The sequence below is a fragment of the Mesocricetus auratus genome, unplaced genomic scaffold (genome assembly GCF_017639785.1).
Source record: "Mesocricetus auratus isolate SY011 unplaced genomic scaffold, BCM_Maur_2.0 Super-Scaffold_100020, whole genome shotgun sequence".
NCBI classification, from domain to species: domain Eukaryota; kingdom Metazoa; phylum Chordata; class Mammalia; order Rodentia; family Cricetidae; genus Mesocricetus; species Mesocricetus auratus.
In genome coordinates, this window is record NW_024429201.1 from 42356902 (window position 1) to 42375181 (window position 18280).

At 45.0% G+C, this 18280-nt stretch overlaps 1 long non-coding RNA gene across 2 annotated transcripts; it reads right to left on the reverse strand.

Moving 5' to 3' along the window:
- Positions 1-4722: 4722 nt before the first annotated feature.
- On the reverse strand, positions 4723-16791 carry LOC121133177. 2 transcript variants are annotated; one of them, XR_005869951.1, is made up of 4 exons: positions 14131-14215; positions 13652-13802; positions 7907-8073; positions 4723-5107 (listed from the first exon to the last, which is right to left on the reverse strand). It is a non-coding gene; the product is annotated as an uncharacterized LOC121133177 (long non-coding RNA). The 2 variants fall into 2 exon arrangements; XR_005869952.1 differs by lacking the exons at positions 13652-13802; positions 14131-14215 and adding an exon at positions 16465-16791.
- Between the last annotated feature and the right edge of the window lie 1489 nt (positions 16792-18280).

Sequence of the window (18280 nt, forward strand, 5' to 3'; positions counted from 1 at the left end):
TCCTTGTGCTTGCTCACTGCAATCAGGTACCTTCAGGTGAAAAAAAGCCAGGAGGGCTATGGTGATGTCTTCACTTTGAGTTATCTCTGAACCCTTCCCAGGGAACTCCTTCAGGTTCAAGAATGGGGAAGTTGTTGTTTCCCTCCAGTGAGCACTGCATCCTTGGAGTCAATAAGTCTATCACTTATTGTAGGCCAGGAACCCCACAAGCCCCTCTATTTGCTCTCAAAGTGCATGAAGATGCATAGCCAAATGCAAACAGACAGGGAGCCTTAAGGGCACATTCACACAGTCACACAATCACCTAGGTGAGTCCCCAACCCTCTTCTGCAAACTCCCTGGATCTCCTTCCTTCATGTGGTGGCTTGAATGAGAAATGTCTCCTACAATTTTGATCATCTGAAGACTTAGTGACCAGGTGGTGGTACTATTTGGGTGAAGTTTAAGACGTGTGGCCATCCTTAAGGGGTGGGTGTTGAGAACAAAAGGTTTCCTCCACTCTCCATTTGCTCTCTCTACTTGGTGCTTATGGCTAAAGATGTATGCCCCAACGTCTGCTCCTGTCACCATGCCTGCCACTTGATGCTATCCCTCTTTGCCATGGTGGTCTCAACCCTCTGGAAAACCATGAACCTAAATAAGTGAGTAACAATGCTCATGTGGGAGATTTTGTCAATTGTCACTTTGAGTGCTGAAAAAATGCACATTATTGAATTTTTGCTAAGTTTCACATGTGAATATTGTAACACTGCCCATTAGTGAGTTTATGTTAAGTTTCATATGTGAGTGCTATAACTCTGCATAAATAGTGGGTTTTTGTTAATGTTCATATATGTGTGCAGTAAAAAGTAACATTAGTGAGTTTTTCTTTCTTTTTTTTACGAGACAGGGTTTCTCTGTATTGTTTTGGAGGCTTTGGTCCAGCCTGGCCTCGAATTCACAGAGATCCACTTGCCTTTGCCTCCTGAGTGCTGGGATTAAAGGCGTGGGCCACCACCGCCTGGCTTAGTGAGTTTTTCTTAAGTTTCATATGTGAATATTGTAACACTGCACATGAGTGAGTTTTCTTAAGTTTCACATGTGAATGTTGTAACACTGCACATCAGTGAATTTTGGTGAAGTTTCACACGAGTGTAGTAACAATACACAGGAGTGAGTTTTTGTTAAGTTTTGCCTGTAAATATTTTTCACAATATATTTTTATTTAAATTAGATACATGCTTGTTTCACATGTCAATCCCAGCTCCCTCTCTCACACCTCCTCCCTTGCCCCTCTACCAGACCCTCCAACCACCCACCCAATCCCCACACCATTCTCCAGGGAGGGTGAGGCCCTCCATGAGCAATCTTCAGAGTCTGTCACTTTATCTGTGGCAGGGCCTAAGCCCATCCCCATGTGCCCAGGCTGAGAGAGGTTCCCTCCATATGGAAGGGGCTTCCAAAGTTCATTCATATGCCATAGTAAACAATGATCTATTACCCAAGGCCCCAGAGATTGCCTAGGCCTCCTCACTGACACCCTATTCATGTGGACCTGGATCAGTCCCATGGTGGCCTCTCAGTCATCAGTCTTGGGTCCAAGAGGTCCCCCTTGTCAGGTTTGCTGTCTCTGTGGGTATCACCAGCACTGTCTTGACCCCTTGGCTCATCATTCCTCCCACTCTGTCACTGGGTTCCAGGAGTTCAGTTCAGTGTTTAGCTGTGGGTATCTGCCTCTGCTTCCATCAGTTACTGTATGAAGGTTATAGGATGGCATATAAGGTAGTCATCAATCTCATTATCAGTGAGGGGAATTTAAGGTAGTGTCCCCACTATTGCATAGTTTGCCAGTAGGTGTCAACCTTGTAGATCTCTGGAAATCCCACTAGTTTAGCTATCTCCTCAAACCTATAATGACTCCCTCTATTATAGTATCTCTCATCCTGTTCTCCTCCATTCTTTGCCGGACTCAACCTTATTGCTTCCCCATATCTTCCTCTCCTCTCCTCTTCTCCTCCTCTCCTCTTCCCAGATCTCTTTCCCCTCCCCCATGTTCCCAATCTGCTCATGAGATCTTGCTTCATTCCCCTTCTCTTGGGTATCTTGCATATCTCTCTTGGGAACCTCTCTGTTTCCCAGACTCACTGGCAATGGGATTGTAGGGTGGCACTCCCCTGATACATATCTAAAATCCATATATGAGAGAGTATACACCATGTTTGTCTTTTTGTGACTGGGTTACCTCACTCAGGAGGGTTTCTTAAAGTGCCATCCATTCATTTGCCCATAAATTTCAAGATTCCATTGGTTTTTTCCCTCTGACTAGTACTCCATTGTGTAAACACACCACATTTTCTCTAACCACTCTTCACTTGAGGGGCATCTAGGTTGCTTCCAGGTTCTCCAGCATAAACTGTCATTGGTGTTTTTTATTTTAGCCATTCTGGCCAGTGTAAGATGGTATTTCAGAGTTGTTTTTAGTTGCATTTTCCTAATGGCTAAGGATATTGAGTACTTTCTTAAGTGTCTTTCAGCCATGTTAGATTCTCCTACTGAGAATTCTCTATATAGTTCTGCACTCCATTTTTAATTTGATCATTTGGCATTTTGGTGGCTAGCTTCCTGACTTCTTAGTATATTTTAGAAATCAACACATTGTCAGATGTGGAGTTGATGAATATCTTCTTATTCTGTGGACTGCCATTTTGTCTTGCTGACTGGGTCCTTTGCCTTGCAGAAACTTCTCAGTTTCAGGAAGTCCCATTTGTTGATTGTTGATTTCAGTGTCTGTGTTAATGGTGTTATGATCAGGAAGTGTTCACCTGAACCAATTCATTCAAGGGTACCTGTCAAATTCCCTTCTAAGATTTTGATCTTCAAACATGTCATAGACCTGCAGAATATGACATTTAAATATTTCATACTAATACTCTGTTGACATGAGACACTATTGAATATGACATTTAAATATTTAATACTAATACTCTGTTGACATGAGACACTATTGCTCCCAACAACATAAGCTAGCTATTCCCGAGAAAATGTTAGGCACCGATGTCACTCTGCTAGAGTCTGTTATCTCCTCAGATAATGGCATCTTGGTCAAATAACTGTCCCCATTTTGCCAGATGACTTTGGACATGCTGTCCTACTGTGCTTGCAGGAGATAAATTAGAAGAGGGCTGAAGCTTGACAAGTTAGGGTAAGGCAGTCTGATACTCTAGGCTTTAGTCAAAGCTGGTTGCCCCTACACTGCTGTGAGACTTTGGGTGACTGCCTAGGTATCCTGCTGTTTCTGTCTTCCCTGCATGTTTGGAAGCTGCTCCCCTGTGCTTCCTGTCTACTCTAGTATTGTTGTCTTCCTTCTTAGGTCTTTGATGAGGTTGAAGATTAGACTGTCACAATTATTGTTCTCTCTCCCTAGATAGAACTATTAGGTACAAGACTTCAACTTTCCAGGTTAGAACATCTTTATAGTAATCTGTGTTATGCCTATAACCTAGGACTGGATATGTATGTCTTACCATTTGCTCTTGATGTTTTACTGGTTGTATAACTTGAGAGTTAATGTTCCTACTTTTCCTTCTCTTAGGGCATATTTGAATTTTTCCACCTTTGTAATAAGTTTTGTTTTAAGTGTAAATCTTTTGCTTAGAATAAAAGGAGAATTGTAGGAAGGGATTTTACTATGTACCTGTGGTGCTGACCACACCTGTTTGGGCATGGCCACAGGTTCACAGGGGTGTGGGATATAGGCCTTAGGAGAGAAAGGCAAGCTCTCTCTTGGGGTTACAGTTGGGTGTCAGCAAGCAGCTGAGACTGGATGTTTGGAGCACTAATCCTGGGTTATCAGTTTCTCATGTGTGATTTCTCCACAGTAAAAATGACCTAAAATATGCCTATCCCATGAATGGTAATCTTAATCTAATAACTTGTGGATTATGAGTTGTTTCATGTTTTGGTGATGTTTAATCATGAAATTATTTTTCCTCCTACTTCATAATTTTAATTTTGCTACTGTTATGAATCATGATTTAAGAATCTATTATGGAGGAAATCTGAGATGCCACCCATTGAAAGAGTAATGCCATCACCAAAGGAGTCATGACCCATAGTTTGAGGACCACTTCTCTAGGTAGAGGAACATTTTGCACCATGAGATTGGTATCAGGAAGTTTCTGATTGCCTATTGCCCCCCATGGGACCTCTACACTCCTTGGGTCTCCTGATATCCTTCTGAGTGGATTTGTCCCCTACCTCCTGATGTGGCTCCATTACCATAGTCAGTTAAGGGCATTGAAGGACCCACTCACATTAGTAGAGATACTTGGATGTCTTCTGTTGTTGGCATATTTGGAAATAGTTTGATTCTTTCCGGGATTTCCTGTTCTGTACATTTGGCCTTCTGAGAGCAGGTATCATGGCTGCATTGGCCTCTTGTCTCTGTCTCCTTTGGGAACCTGAGGACCAGTTGGAATGATGGGTTATGGATGCAAGGGTGGTAGGAATAGGGTCAAGAGTGTTTCCAGCAATGTGCAGTACCGACTCCAGATGGAGAAGACTCAGGTGCAGTATGTAGTGGAAAAGCTGAGGCAAGAGACCAAGAAGGGGCTAGGGAAATGGATCTTGCTGTAGCACTATTTGGGAGAATTGAAAGTCACCTGTATGGACCAAGAACAAGTCATTAGAGACCTCCAGACCCAGGAGCATGAGGTAGAGAAAAGCAGCTGAGTCAGGGTTAGGTCCATCTTTATTTCTTCATGGAGCATAAGGCTGTCTGTCCATCAACACAATTGTGGTTTATCTTAGAACTTTACACACACACACACACACACACACACACACTCACCATCCTCTGCTTTAATGACATCCATCTGTTCATTTCTGTGTCCATGCATCAGTAGTTCTGTGGAGTCACTCTCTTGTGAGTATCAATTGGCAAACAAACCCTGCTGCTCTACTCAAAGCTGCAGTTCAAGCAGGATGATGGGTCCATGAAACTTCACAGTCGTGAATCTCATTGTGATGGGAGTGGTGCTCTGTATAGACTTGAGGGGGTTAGTTCCATTTCCTGTGGCTTATCTGATTTGCAAAGTTCCAGGAGATCCAGTGGGGGCAGGGGAAGCAGCTTGCCAGGAAAAGAACACAGTGCACATGTCAAATGTCTCATGGTATGGCATTTGGCCTTTCATCCTTATATTCTCTGTAATCCAAGGTAGTCTCTTACCCATGCATAAAACTTGGTTCACCCTGACAGAACCTCCAGTGGGATTTGTCAGCCGTGTTTTGTTTGTTTCCTTGGCAAGTTCTCCTATCACAGAGATTATTCTATGGAGAAGATAGGTTGTCCAGGGATGTGGAAAGGCCTGGATAACAGGCTTAGAGTTGCAGTGGGAGATCTGAGACTTCAAGAAAAAAAGTTCTCCTACCAGCTCAGTACAGTGTGGCCAAGCAGAAAATGTTCCCATATGCAATTTCAGTCCCAAGGGATGCAGATCAGAGTCATTGGACTCTTCTGAAAGAGCTGCTGTGTGCTCATCTGTTGTTAGCTGCTTGCCCTCTTTTGACCTCTCTCTCCCTCTCTGAGTCTCTCTCTCTCTCTCTGAGTCTCTCTATCTCTCTCTCTCGTCCCTCCCTCCCTCCCTCCTTGGCTGACTCTGTCTTTATCTCTCTTTCTTTCTCCCTCTATTCCTCGCTCTGTCTCTCTGTTTATCTATTTATCCATGTCTGTGTTTGTGTGCCCAGGTGCATGTATGCAAGCACCTAGAGAGGGCAGTGGAGGAAAGTGAGGGGTGTAATACCCTGTGCATGTAGATGGCAGGTAGAGGAGACCACTTGGTTTGTCAGTCTCTGTCCTCTTCCTTCAGAGAAGCTTGCTTGAGATCCTCTGTTTGTGCTTGCACTTGTGTTAGAGTGAATTCATGCCTATGCTCAACTCTTTTCTAAGAACACAATCTTCTAATGAACAGGAGCAGCAGAGACTGGAGGGAAATCTGCAGTCCCAGTGAAAGCAGAAGGAGCTGGTCATCCAGAAAAAGACCTTAGCAGTAAAGATGCAGCCCGAGCCACAAGGGAGGGTTGAGGATCGGGGTTTCTGGGACCTTGAGGTTTTGGTTTTAGTTTTTAGTTCAGGACCCACTGCACCTGGACTTTGCCTGAGAGCCTTGGCCTAAACTGCACCACAGCCTCAGTTTCTCAAGTGTCCCATAGGGCCACCAGCAGAAGATGGGACCTGGAGTCACAGCTGTTGTTAGACAGCCCCACATTCCTCATGCCCCAGACTTCCTTTTGCTTCAAGAACTCATCCTAATTCCTTGATCCAGACCTGCTGTTCAGAGGACTCCTCCTAAACTTGTGAACTTTCAATTAAGGGGAGAAGTGACAGTTTCCCCTGGGTTCCATTAGCTGAGCAGCCTTACTTATCATCCCAAGTACAAGCTAGAGCTGCACCAAGAGTTCCACCATTGGCTTCTGTCCCTCAGGCTCTTGCTGCCATTTGATTCTCAACCCCTACTGAGAGACCATAGTCCCATGGGGGTTAGGAGGTATCACACTCCATGATCTTTCAGAGTGACCCAGTCTGCCTGAGTTTGTATCCCCACCCCCCCAATCATGGGCAAAGCTGTTCACCAGTCAATTTCTGAGATTTCCTGTCTGGCCAACTCCAGATGCCTGGTTGGGGTTAGGAGTATTGGTCTGGAGAAAAAGTTGCTGTCACAAAGCTGCACTTCCCTCAGGCAGCCACAGAGCTCTAGCTACTCCACCTCAGAGGCCTTCATGGCCTTAGGGCCCACTCACTACCTGCACCTCTATTGAGAGGCTTCCAGGGCATCTGTTCTTCTCTGGGTTCCTGGGAAAGCAGAGGACCTGCTGACTCCTGGAGGCCCATGTTTGCCTTCTTGGCCTCCTCTTATGCCAGTAACACCTTTGCCTGGGGCCAGGAGTTGAACAGCCTTAACACATAGCACTCCATCCTGACCCACAGCATCTCCTGCTACCTCAGACAGCAGCTGGGCCTGTGGGCCACCTGCTGCCCTCAGAGCCCTTAGGCTTTCACTTGCTAAAACTCTGTCAGAGTTACCCATTCACTCATCACCACCTGCCCAAACTCCCTGTGGGACCTCTATAGCTACCTGAGAGGCTTGCTGAATTCAGCAGTGTCTGTAGTTCAAAGTCCCCCAGCCAGGACCCCTGCCAGTGCCTGCCATCTTTAAACACCTCTCCATCTCTAGGAATGAGACAAAGAGGTGCCCTTGAGGGCTTGGAAGAGGAGTGCAGTGGGCAGCAGGTGGGGATGACACTGTCACAGGACAGCTTGATAGCCAGGCTGAGAACTTAACTCAAACTCTCCTGGAGGGACTTTGTATTCCCTATTGTTTCTTTCATCTCATTGTTTCAGTTTTATTGTTGTTGTTTAACAGATGTTCATATTGAAATAAAAGTCAATGAGATTTTGTAATAAAAGCCAAGCTGCACTCTTGCTACTTTTATGCACCCATCAATAATACAGGGCTACCTTCTGCACTCCCCCTGTGCCCTGGAAGCTGTCTTTCCATCCATCCCTGCCCTTATCCCTTCCTCAGTCTTTGCTTGACCCAGACCCTGCCTTACATTATGCAGCTCCCAACCAATGTCCAGCAATATACAAGTGCTCACCCACCCCATGCTCAATTCAGACAATTGCTCACTAATATTCCAAGGAGCCTCTTACTTGGCAGCCAACCAACTGCCAGCTCAAGGAGTCTGTGGGGCAGTGGCGTGGCACTGTTCAAAAGGGAGAGCTATTTCCTGGACTGCTCATTCAAGGAAAAAGGCAAGAACAGCCAGCACCACCTACTCCAGCCTTGATTGTGGCCAGAACTTCCTCTACTACCAAAACCCACACAGGGCATGCCTGGCTCGATGCTGCCCAATATTTGGCTCTCACCTATGTCTCTGCACTGAACATGCCATCCTTTGGCTTCCGGCTGCAGCCTTGCTGTCTGGGTCCCTTGTGTTTGATGTGACCCCCTGGCACAGGACTCCTTGTTGGACTTGCTGAGAATAGGCAGCTTCAGTGATCATAGGCTGCCAATCTTCTGGTGACTCTCCCTTCTGGAAGACAAGCAAAGGGGACACCCAGGAGGCACTCCGAGAGGGGATGCAGGAGGAACACGACAAGGTGATACTACCAAGGCATAGTTAGTTTCCTGCAGAGAACATGGGCTGGAACTCCTCTGGGAAGGCTTTCCTTTTGAGAATTTTCAGGTTATTTCTTATTCTTCCATGAAATTTGTGTACAGATTAACTAAATATTCACAACAGAGTGGTTGTAGTTTGGGTAGGACAAAAAATACCAACTACATGTTTGGGTCACAGATGAGTTCATGAATCTAGTAACAAAGAAAGAAAGAAAGAAAGAAAGAAAGAAAGAAAGAAAGAAAGGAAGGAAGGAAGGAAGGATGAAACAAAATAATAACATAAGCCCAGCAACAGTAGCTAAGAATACCATTCCAGGATGTCCCATTTATTACTTGTCGATCTCAGTGTCTGTGCTACTGGTGTTATATTCAGGAAGTGGTCTCTTGTACCAATTTGTTCAAGGGTATCTCCTATTTTCTCTTCTAAGAGGTTCAGTGTGGCTGGATTTATGTTGAGGTCTTTGATTCATTTGGACTTGAGTTTTGTGCATGGCAATAGACATTGATCTATCTGCAGTCTTCTGAATGCCAGCATCCACTTATGCCATCACCATTTTTAAGAAGCTTTCTTTCTTCTATTGTATAATCTTAGGTTTTTTGTGGAAGATTAGGTATTTGTACATGTATGGGTTAATGTCAGGGTGTTCAATTCAATTCTGTTGGTCTATCTGTCTATTTTTGTGCCAATACCAAGCTGTTTTCAGGACAATAGAACTTGAAGTCAGGGATGATGATGCCTCTGGACATTGCTTTGTTGAGCAGGGTTGTTTTGGCTATCCTGGCTCAAACTGAGAAACTTCTGCAAGGCAAAGGACACAGTCAACAAGACAAAAAGGCAGTCCACCAAATGGGAAAAGATATTCACTAACCCCACTTCTGATCTCCAAAATTTACAAAGAACACAAGAAACAAGTCTCCAAAACAAGAAAAGATCCAATTAAAATTGGGGTACAGAACTAAATAGATAATTCTCAATAGAGGAATTTAAAATGGCTGAGTGACAATTAAGAAAGTGCTAAACATCCTTAGCCATTAAGGAAAAGCAAATTAAAATGTCTGAGTTGTCATCTTTCTCCTGTTAGAATGACTAAAATCAAAAAGACCAATGACAGTTTATGCTGAAAAGGATGTGGAGAAAGGAGAAAGGGGAACACTTCTTCATTGCTGGTGGGAGTGCCAACTTCTACAGCAACTTTGGAAACCAGTATGGACATTCCTGAGGAAAATGGGACTCAGTCTACCACAAGACCCACAATTCCTCTCTTAGGTATATACCCAAAAGGTGAACATTCATACAACATGGGTGTCTGTTCCATTATGTTCATAGCAGCATTATTTGTAATAGCCAGATCTTGGAAGCAGCCTATATGCCCCTCAACTGAAGAGTGGATAGAGAAAATGCGGTACATTTGCACAATGGAGTACTACTCAGTAGAAAAAAAACAATGGAATCTTGAAATTTGCAGGCAAATGGATGACACTAGAAGAAACCCTCCTGAGTGAGGTAACACAGTCACAAAAAGACAAACATGAACCTTCATCCAGTGACTGATGGAAGCAGAAGCAGATACCCACAGCTAAATACTGAACTGAACTGGAACCCTATGACAGAGAGGGAGGAGTGATGAGCAAAAGGGTCAAGATTGGGTTGGTGAAACCCACAAAGACAGCTGACATGACAAGGGGGAGCTCTTGGATCCAAGGCTGATGGCTGCAAGTCCAGCAGGGAACTGATTCCAACCCCTGAATGTAGTGTCAGTGAGGAGGGCTCAGCGATCTCTGAGGCCTTGGGTAGTAGATCAGTGTTTACCATGGCATACAAATGAACTTTGGGAGCCCATTCCACATGGAGGGATGCTCTCTCAGCCTTGACACATGGGGGAGGGCCCAGGTCCTGCCCTGGATGAAATGACAGACTCTGGCTTCACCCTCCCTGGAAAATGGTGTGGGGATTGGGTGGGGGGTTGGGGAGCTGGTGTAGTGACAAGCGAGGAGAGGTGTGTGAGGGAACTAGGATTGGCTTGTGAAGCAAGCATGTTTCTAATTTAAATAAAAATATATTGGAACAAAAATAAAAAATCTAGTCAAGGTAAAATAAATACTAATACAAGCCATGGCCATGCATAAATCTGCAAAAGGGAAAAGCACTACCTTTTGGGAAGTTTTAATTCAGGCAAGCTCATATATCTCTCTTTTTTTAAGATTTATTTATTCATCACATATGCAGTGTTCTGCCTGCATGCCAGAAGAGGGCACCAGATTGAATTTTAGATGGTTATGAGCCACCATGTGGTTGCTGGGTGTTGAACTCAGGACCCCTGCAAGAGCAGTCAGTGCTCTTAACCTCTGAGCCATCTCTGCAGCCCCTGATATACCTAACAGAGGGTATTTTGAGTACTTGATGGTTGTATCAAGCATTCCTCTTGTTAAATGGCTCTTTCCTTTTTTAATTCTTTTAAATAAAAAAAACTTCACACAATATATTTTAATCAGGTTTTACTCTATCCCAGTTCCTTCTGTATCTTCCCCACATCCCTCCCCACCCAACTTTATGCTCTTCTTTCTCTTTCAAAAAATCCAAAAATAAAAGTAAGAAGCACAAAACTGGAGATCAAACAATCAAAACACAAGAAGACCTCCCCAAAAAAGACAAAGTAAAGCTATATGAAACAAAAAGTCCAAAAAGATACCACTGAGATAACTTTGTGTTGTCCAGTTTCTCCCCAGAGTAGGTCTGCTTCAAAGTGTGATTGATATACCCATTGAGACTGCATTGGAGAATACTTCTGTCTTTTCTTTTCTTCCTTATTTCTTTTCTTCTTATTCTAGATTTCTCATGTACCTTAGGCTGGTCTCAAACTTGCTATTTAGCACATAGCCAGGGATGACATTGAACTTCTCAGCTTCCTGCCTTCATTTCTTCTGTCCTGAGACCAAAGGTCTTCATCACCTCACCCAATCTTCTCTGTTTGTTTTGCTTTGAGGCATTGTCTCACCTCATAGCCTTGAGACCTCACTATGTAGACCAGGTTGTCCTGGAAGTCATAGAAATCCCCCTGCCTTAGTCAAGTCATAGAAATCCCCCTGCCTTAGTCTCATAAGTGCTGGGATTACTGACATCAGTAACTAGCAAAGCTTCAAACTGTCCTTGAAACTTAAAAGCCCCAACCATCAATTTGATCAAAAAGTGACTGGATTTTAGATATGGATTCGGGGAGTTTCAGCCTACAATCCCAGTGCCAGTGAGTCTGGGAAACAGGGAGGTTTCCAAGAGGTATGCATGAAACCCCAGAGAAACGGAATGAGCCAAGATCTCCTGAGCAGATTGGGAACATCGGGGGAGGGGAGAGGGAGAAGAGGAAGAGAGAAGAAGACATGGGGAAGCAGGAAGGTTGAGTTGAGGGAAGAATAGAGGAAAGCAGGATGAGAGATAACATAATAGTTGGAGTCATTATAGCTTTGAGGAGAGAGCTGACACTAATGAGATCTCCAGAGATCTACAAGGATGACACCAACTGGCAAACTAAGCAATAGGGGAGAGACTACATTAATAACCCCTCCTCGATGATAAGGTTGATCACTACCTTATATGCCATCTTAGAACCTTCATCCAGTAGCTGATGGAAGCAGAGACAGATACCCACAGCTAAACACAGAACTGACCCCATGGAAACCAGCGACAGAGATGGAGGAGTGATGAGCAAAGGGGTCAAGACTGTGCTAGTGACACCCACAAAGACAGCTGACCATAAAACATTGAGCTCTTGAATCCCAAACTGATGGCTGAGAGGCCAACAGAGGACTGATCCAGATTCCATGAATGTGGTGTCAGTGAGGATGCCTCAGAAATCTCTCGGGTCTTGGGTAGTACATCAGTGTTTACCATGGTGTACGAATGAACTTTGGGAGCACATTCCACATAGAGGGATGCTCTCTCAGCCTGGACACTTGGGGAAGGGCCTAGGTCCTGCCCTGGATGAAATGACAGACTCTGGAGATCCCCCAAGGGGGGCTTCTTGATATGGGGATTGGGTTTGGGGCTGGAGGGCCTGGTGAAGGGACAAGAGAGGAGGGGTTGGAGAGGGATCTGGGATTGATATGGGGATTGGGTTTGGGACTGGAAGGGGGGCTGGTGGAGGAACAAGAGAGGAGGGGTGGGAGAGGGATCTGGGATTGACATGTGAAGCATTCATGTTTCTAATTTAAATAACACATACATTGAGGGAAAAAAGTGACTGTGGTAGCCAGTGAGATGGTTCATGATGTAATGATACACATCTGGTGATTCGAATTGTATCCAGAGGAATCACACAGTGGAATCAAATCCTGTAAGCTGTCCTCCAACTTCCACACACTCCACATAATCCATATGTCTGACCCCTCCCCAAATAGATAAATTAAATGACAATGATAAAAACAAAAGTTCACAAATCTTACAGTGCTATGGAATTGAGATCACAAACTATTCCAGGCACTTCTGTAGACATCTTGAAAATATAGATGAGCTAAATTCATTAGCAGGTAGAAACTAGCACCTTTAAAGCACAAGCCCTCGAGGAGTGCCTTTAATGGTAGGATGTTATGTTCGTAAACTGCTTCTGCTGATATATTTCATGGCTGGACCAAAGGTATTTTCTCTCTGCCATCAGGGCATTAACTAGTAGCTGGATTCTGCTGGGGGCCAGGGTCTCCCTCCTGGCAGTACCAAACCATTCCAGTGAAATGAGAAGTCTAGGCCCTATACCAGCCAAGGTGAGGGGATTCCTGTTTCTCCTGATGATCCTCCCCAGCCCTACAAGGAATAGTACTTGTGACAATATCCTTAGGCTGCACTCCCAGTCATTGTCCCACATGGCTGTGTGTACTCCAACCTACACAAAAGGCTGCCTCTCACTTTCCAACTTTTCCTGGTGAGCACTGTCCTGCTTAGCCACTACCTCTCCCTGTCCCCACTAGCAGGGATCCTCTTCTCTTGTCAGTCCTTGCCACCTCCTCCAGGGATCCCCCTAATAACCTCTCTCCACTGGCCCCTCTTTCCCTTTGGGGAAAAAGTTTGGTTGGTGCTTTGTCTCCCGTTCCTGGTCCCGAGTCTGGCACAACATGGGCATGGGAAAAGACTGGTCAGTGGATTAATGAGTGTATAAATGGATGAAACAACTGTGATTTGCAATGTGGTTCCCTGTTCTCTGGGAAGTTTATCTCAGATCCCTCTCTGATCTCTGTTGCCCAAGGATGGACAGGCAACTGTTCCCGATCATTTTTGTTCCATCTATAGGAAGGGAGGAAAGACTCTCTGGGTGATCCTAAATACAGGACCCTGTGTCAGGAAGGCTCCAGGGACCTTGGTCTGGGAGTTCTGTTGGGTTTGGAAAGCTGGGTGCCGCACTGGTTCTTGCAGTGGTTCCCATCCCCATGTGTGGTTTGCAGGGGTCTCAGCCATGATCTTGCTGCTTGGGGGACACAGACTGGGGACTCTGTGCCTTTCACAGTACCTGCAGAGGCCTCCATGAGATGATTTCAAACTGACCACCACCATCCTTCAGTGCAGCTCACCAAAGCTGGGAGAGGGCTGTCCTCACTCATATATACAGGAACATGGAAGGGAGTGGGCACCAGTTTCCCACACAGAGCCTGTGTCCATAGCTTAGTTTTAAAACATGAAAAAGCGAGTTGCTGAAATTCTGCTATCAGATCTGAGTCAAAATGCAGATTATCTCATCCCCAATCAAGTAGCTATCATTGTTTCATTCCCAAGCAGTGCTCAGCTTAATGAGGTGGAGATGTATGGGCATTTGGACATCTGCTCCTTGTCCCCAAGGGGTCCTATGGGGTTTGCTCCCAGTGCTGTCCTGGCTGTGGGTGACCACCATGGTGGACTGTGTCTACTAAGTTCTCCACATGGGAAGTACTGTGGGCTTGCATGCAAGCTAAGGAAACTGGATTTGGAAGGAAGAGTTGCTGGATGGCTTACCCCTATTCCAAGACAGGGTCCTGGAGAGGGAGCCTGGGATTTTGGTTCATTCAGGGAATGATAATTAGCAGGGTGGCAAAGGCTGTTCTCTATGACATCAGCAGTCCCTTCCCTGCACAGTCTATTGTATCCTGGAGAACTCATGGCATTCCATGATGTCACCAGTGTTGTAGCAACACCAACTGTACATAGGGCATTACTTCAGTGACTCTCTGGATTATCATTAGAGATGTTGTCATGACAGAGGTATCTGCTTTTGAGAGAACATCCAGAGACCAGAGAGAGGCAGAAAGAAGCTGCTGTTAGGTCTCAAAATAAAGCAGGAACAAAGAAGTGGTCCTGGATTAGGCACAATGACTGCTGGGCAGGAGATGGGGAGGTTCCTGGAGGAGGTGGGCTTGAGCTGGGACTTCCAGTAATGAAACAGAGAATTTGGACCCTCTGGTAAGCAAATGGACTTACCATATTTCCTGATAGTCCATGATTCCAGACCATGAGTTTGTCTGTTCCCTAAGCTAGGACAGGGCAAGGCCAAGGGTGTTGTGCTGGGATCACCTAGCTTTTAAACTTGACACACTTGGGGGTGTAATGTGGGAACAAAAGGATACCATCTGGTCAGTAGGGACTGATGTGTCCCCAGATTTGGGCAGGCATCACTGCATTTTATGCTCAGTAGTTTCCTTTGGGTGCAGTGACTGTCTGACACCAGTCACATGGAAAGAACAGTACTTCTGGCTAAGACTTTATGTCCTCAGACTGTACCGCAGAACTCCTCTATTCACATCTCCCTGACAGTGGTCTCCTTAGGCTACTGATTCAGCAGTTGAGAGTGGCAGTCAATACTCTCATGTAGTCAAACAACTGTCAGAGGCATGGATCTAGTGCAGCAATTGTCTCCTTCATGCCAGCTCCTATGTTTTTGGCCATCAGTGGTGTGGGGTGACTTGGTGAATATTTTGACCATGTTGTGTCCCTGCATGACTTTCCAGTCCTCATTCATGGACCTGGAATGAATGGGCAGGAGATCTGGGCTCCACACAGCTCCTCAGTGCTTGTGCACTTTGCCATGTCTCCTGGCTTTTGAAAAGACAGGTAGGTTTCAGGGCTATGGACCATGCTGCATTCTGTGCAACTGTAATTAATTCTGAAAGGCTGTCTTTGTGTTCATCTGAAGAATGTGTGGGAAGATAAAGGAAATCCTTGACTGCTTATATAACCACATCTCTACAGAGTGTTGGGAGAGTTGTGATCCACACAGGGAGCATCTCAACCTGACCCAAAATTATTGGATTGTCACTGGAGTCCAGACAGGAACTTTGTTTGGATCTCAGGGTGGTCTCTCCATTCTCTGTGCCTTCTCATTGTGCAATTTCACTTGTGTTCATCTACCCACAGAGGTTGCTATGGATCCATCATCCCAGCCAATACTCCTCACCAAGAAGCAAGTGAAGAAGGAAATAGAAAGGTTGACCACAGAGCTGCAACTGATGAATGGCCAGAGGAATGAACTATGAGATCACCTGCTCTTTATCAGTGAAAGAACTGGGGATAATAGGTGTCCATTGTTTCATACTGCACAGGACTGCCCACATTCAATCTAACATCCTTTCTTTTGAGGTCTCATGTTCAACAGAGACAGATGACTTTAGCTCATGGGAGCTCACAGACTCTGCACCAACAGTTAGGGAACCTACATGGAACTGACCTAAGTCTTCTCCATGTGTGTCACTGTGGTGTAACTTGGTGTAAGATCCTATAAGTTACATCAAGACCTGTTCTGGACCTCAGCTTGCTTGTGGGACCTCTTCCTCATGCTGGATTATTTTATGTAGCCTTGATGCAAAACAAGGAGCTCCATCCTTTGCTCAAGCCCATTGGAGGCTGGCACCTTTCTGAGTGGAGATGATGGAGGACTAGAGGAGGGAAATAGGAAGCAGGGTGAATGTGGGGAGACTGGAGAGTAGGACAGAGGGGAAACTGTGGGTAGTATGGAAAATTAATGAAAAACGTGCTGTTAAAATAAAAACTTTTGATTTACAAAAAGTACTTAGGTTCTAGAAGGCTGCACCTCCAAGTGACTCTGTAGTTGCCTCATGACCTAATTTCTTCTCAGAGGAGAGGCAGACCTGAAACTTTGGAGGGAGTCAAATGGGGATCCTAACTTCACTGCTTTCTCCAAATGAAAACCATAGCCTACTGTCCACACTTGGTGGGGATTTGCCCACTACTTGCTGATGTTTCCTCTTACCCTGGACAGGTAGGGGAATCCATTTTCTATTGAAAGGACATGGATCCCTTTTGGTGTTGGGGTTATCCAGAGTAGTTTGATTATACCTGGTAGTATCTTTTTCCTCATTTTGGCCTCCTGAGTTCAGTCGTCACATCTGAATCAGACTCTTGGCTGTGTCTTTCTGGAAACATGAGGCCATTTGGGGTGGTGGTTACTGGAGGCAGGGGTGGCAGAGGGAGGCTGCAGGGCCTTACAATGCAGAGTGTGTCTCCAGAGGTCTACACAGCTGGCTCCTGATGGAAGAGACTCAGGTGCACAAGAAGGTGGACATGCTGAAGCAGGAGAAAAGGAAACTGCAGGAGGATTGGGTCCTGCTGAAGCACCATTCGGAGGACTTGAATGTTATCTGTAAAGACCAAGACAAATAGAGCAGTGACATGAAAATCCAGCAACAGGTAGGGGTACAGATGCAGGTCTCCACCATTCTGCCATTTGACTGCCTATCTGTCCATCCACCCATCTGTGCTTTTACATCAGTTACTCATCCATGCTCCTATCCAGTCAACTACTCATAACATCAGAGTATTCAATTCAGTGTCCTTGTACAATTACTTATGCTGAGTTAGCCTCTTAGGAAACTCAATTATTTGTACATCATGCCTCCTGCTCTGCTTGAAGCTGCAGTCCAGTGATTTGGATAGGTCAGTAAATATCACACACCTATATGTCATGATAATAGTTAGGACTCTATGCACAGAACTTGGAGTGAGTGATCTCTGGTTCCTGAGATTCATTTCTTGGCAATGCTATTGTGACATCATAGTAGGAATCAGTTTGCAAGGAGGAGAACCCCATGCAAGTGCCAAATGTTTGCTTCATAGTCAGTGGCTTGGGTGACATGTGACTTTCTCCTCTTTTCCTCTTTTCCTGCTTCCAAATGTGTTCTCTTCACTTGCTTCAGAGAGACTGAGCCTTTGTAGCAGGATGTCCTCCCTGTTTGGTGACAGACATTTTCCCCATCCATCACAATTTCGCCTGGGTTGATTGATTGATCAGCTGGGAGATTTTGACAAACTGATGCTGGAAAAGGGGAGATTTGAGCCTTCAGGGGAAAATTCTCTAATGAGATCAACATAATGGATATGAGAAAATATCACATAATCCACAGTAGTATTCAGCTCCATGGAATAATGGCTGAGTTGTGAGACTACTCTAAAAGAGTTGGAATGTTTAGTCTGAACTCACCTGCTCATCTGTCATATTGCTTCTTCCTGCTAGATCCCTTTTCCCTATCTCTCTCACCTTCTAACTCTCTCTCTTCTTGTGTGTGTTTTCTGTGAGCATGCATGTGTGAGAAAGAGAGACAGAGACAAAGAGGGTGGAGAGATTATATTTTTGTGTAGTTTCATTCATTTGTGCATTGGCCTAGGAGACCACAGGCTTTGATGTCAGTCTCTACCTTGAATCAGCATTTCTTACTATCCTGGTTGCTTAGTGTTTTACAGACCATCATGCCCAGCAAGCTATTGGGGTCCTCTGTATGTGTTTCTATTTGTATGACATTGTGTATCCCTCCTTAAGAACACAATCTTCTAATGAACAGGAATTCAAGAGATTAGAGGAAAGACTTGAGTTCCTACTGACACAGAAGGAGATGGTCTTTCTGAAAAAAGATTTGGCAGAAAAGATGCAGCATCCCTTTTATGTCTCCCAGATGAGGTAGGAGCCTAGGCTTGGGGAAAGAGGTAGAGCCAAGTGTTTCTCTTGATCCTGGTATCTGTACCATTTATGGACTTCCTCTCACATTCATGGATCTCAGCCACTACCAGGGAAAGACTACCTCAGAGAAATGTACTGGTTCACTCAACAAGAACTTCCATCCAGTAAACTATACATTTGATATCAGTGTATCTGTAGAAC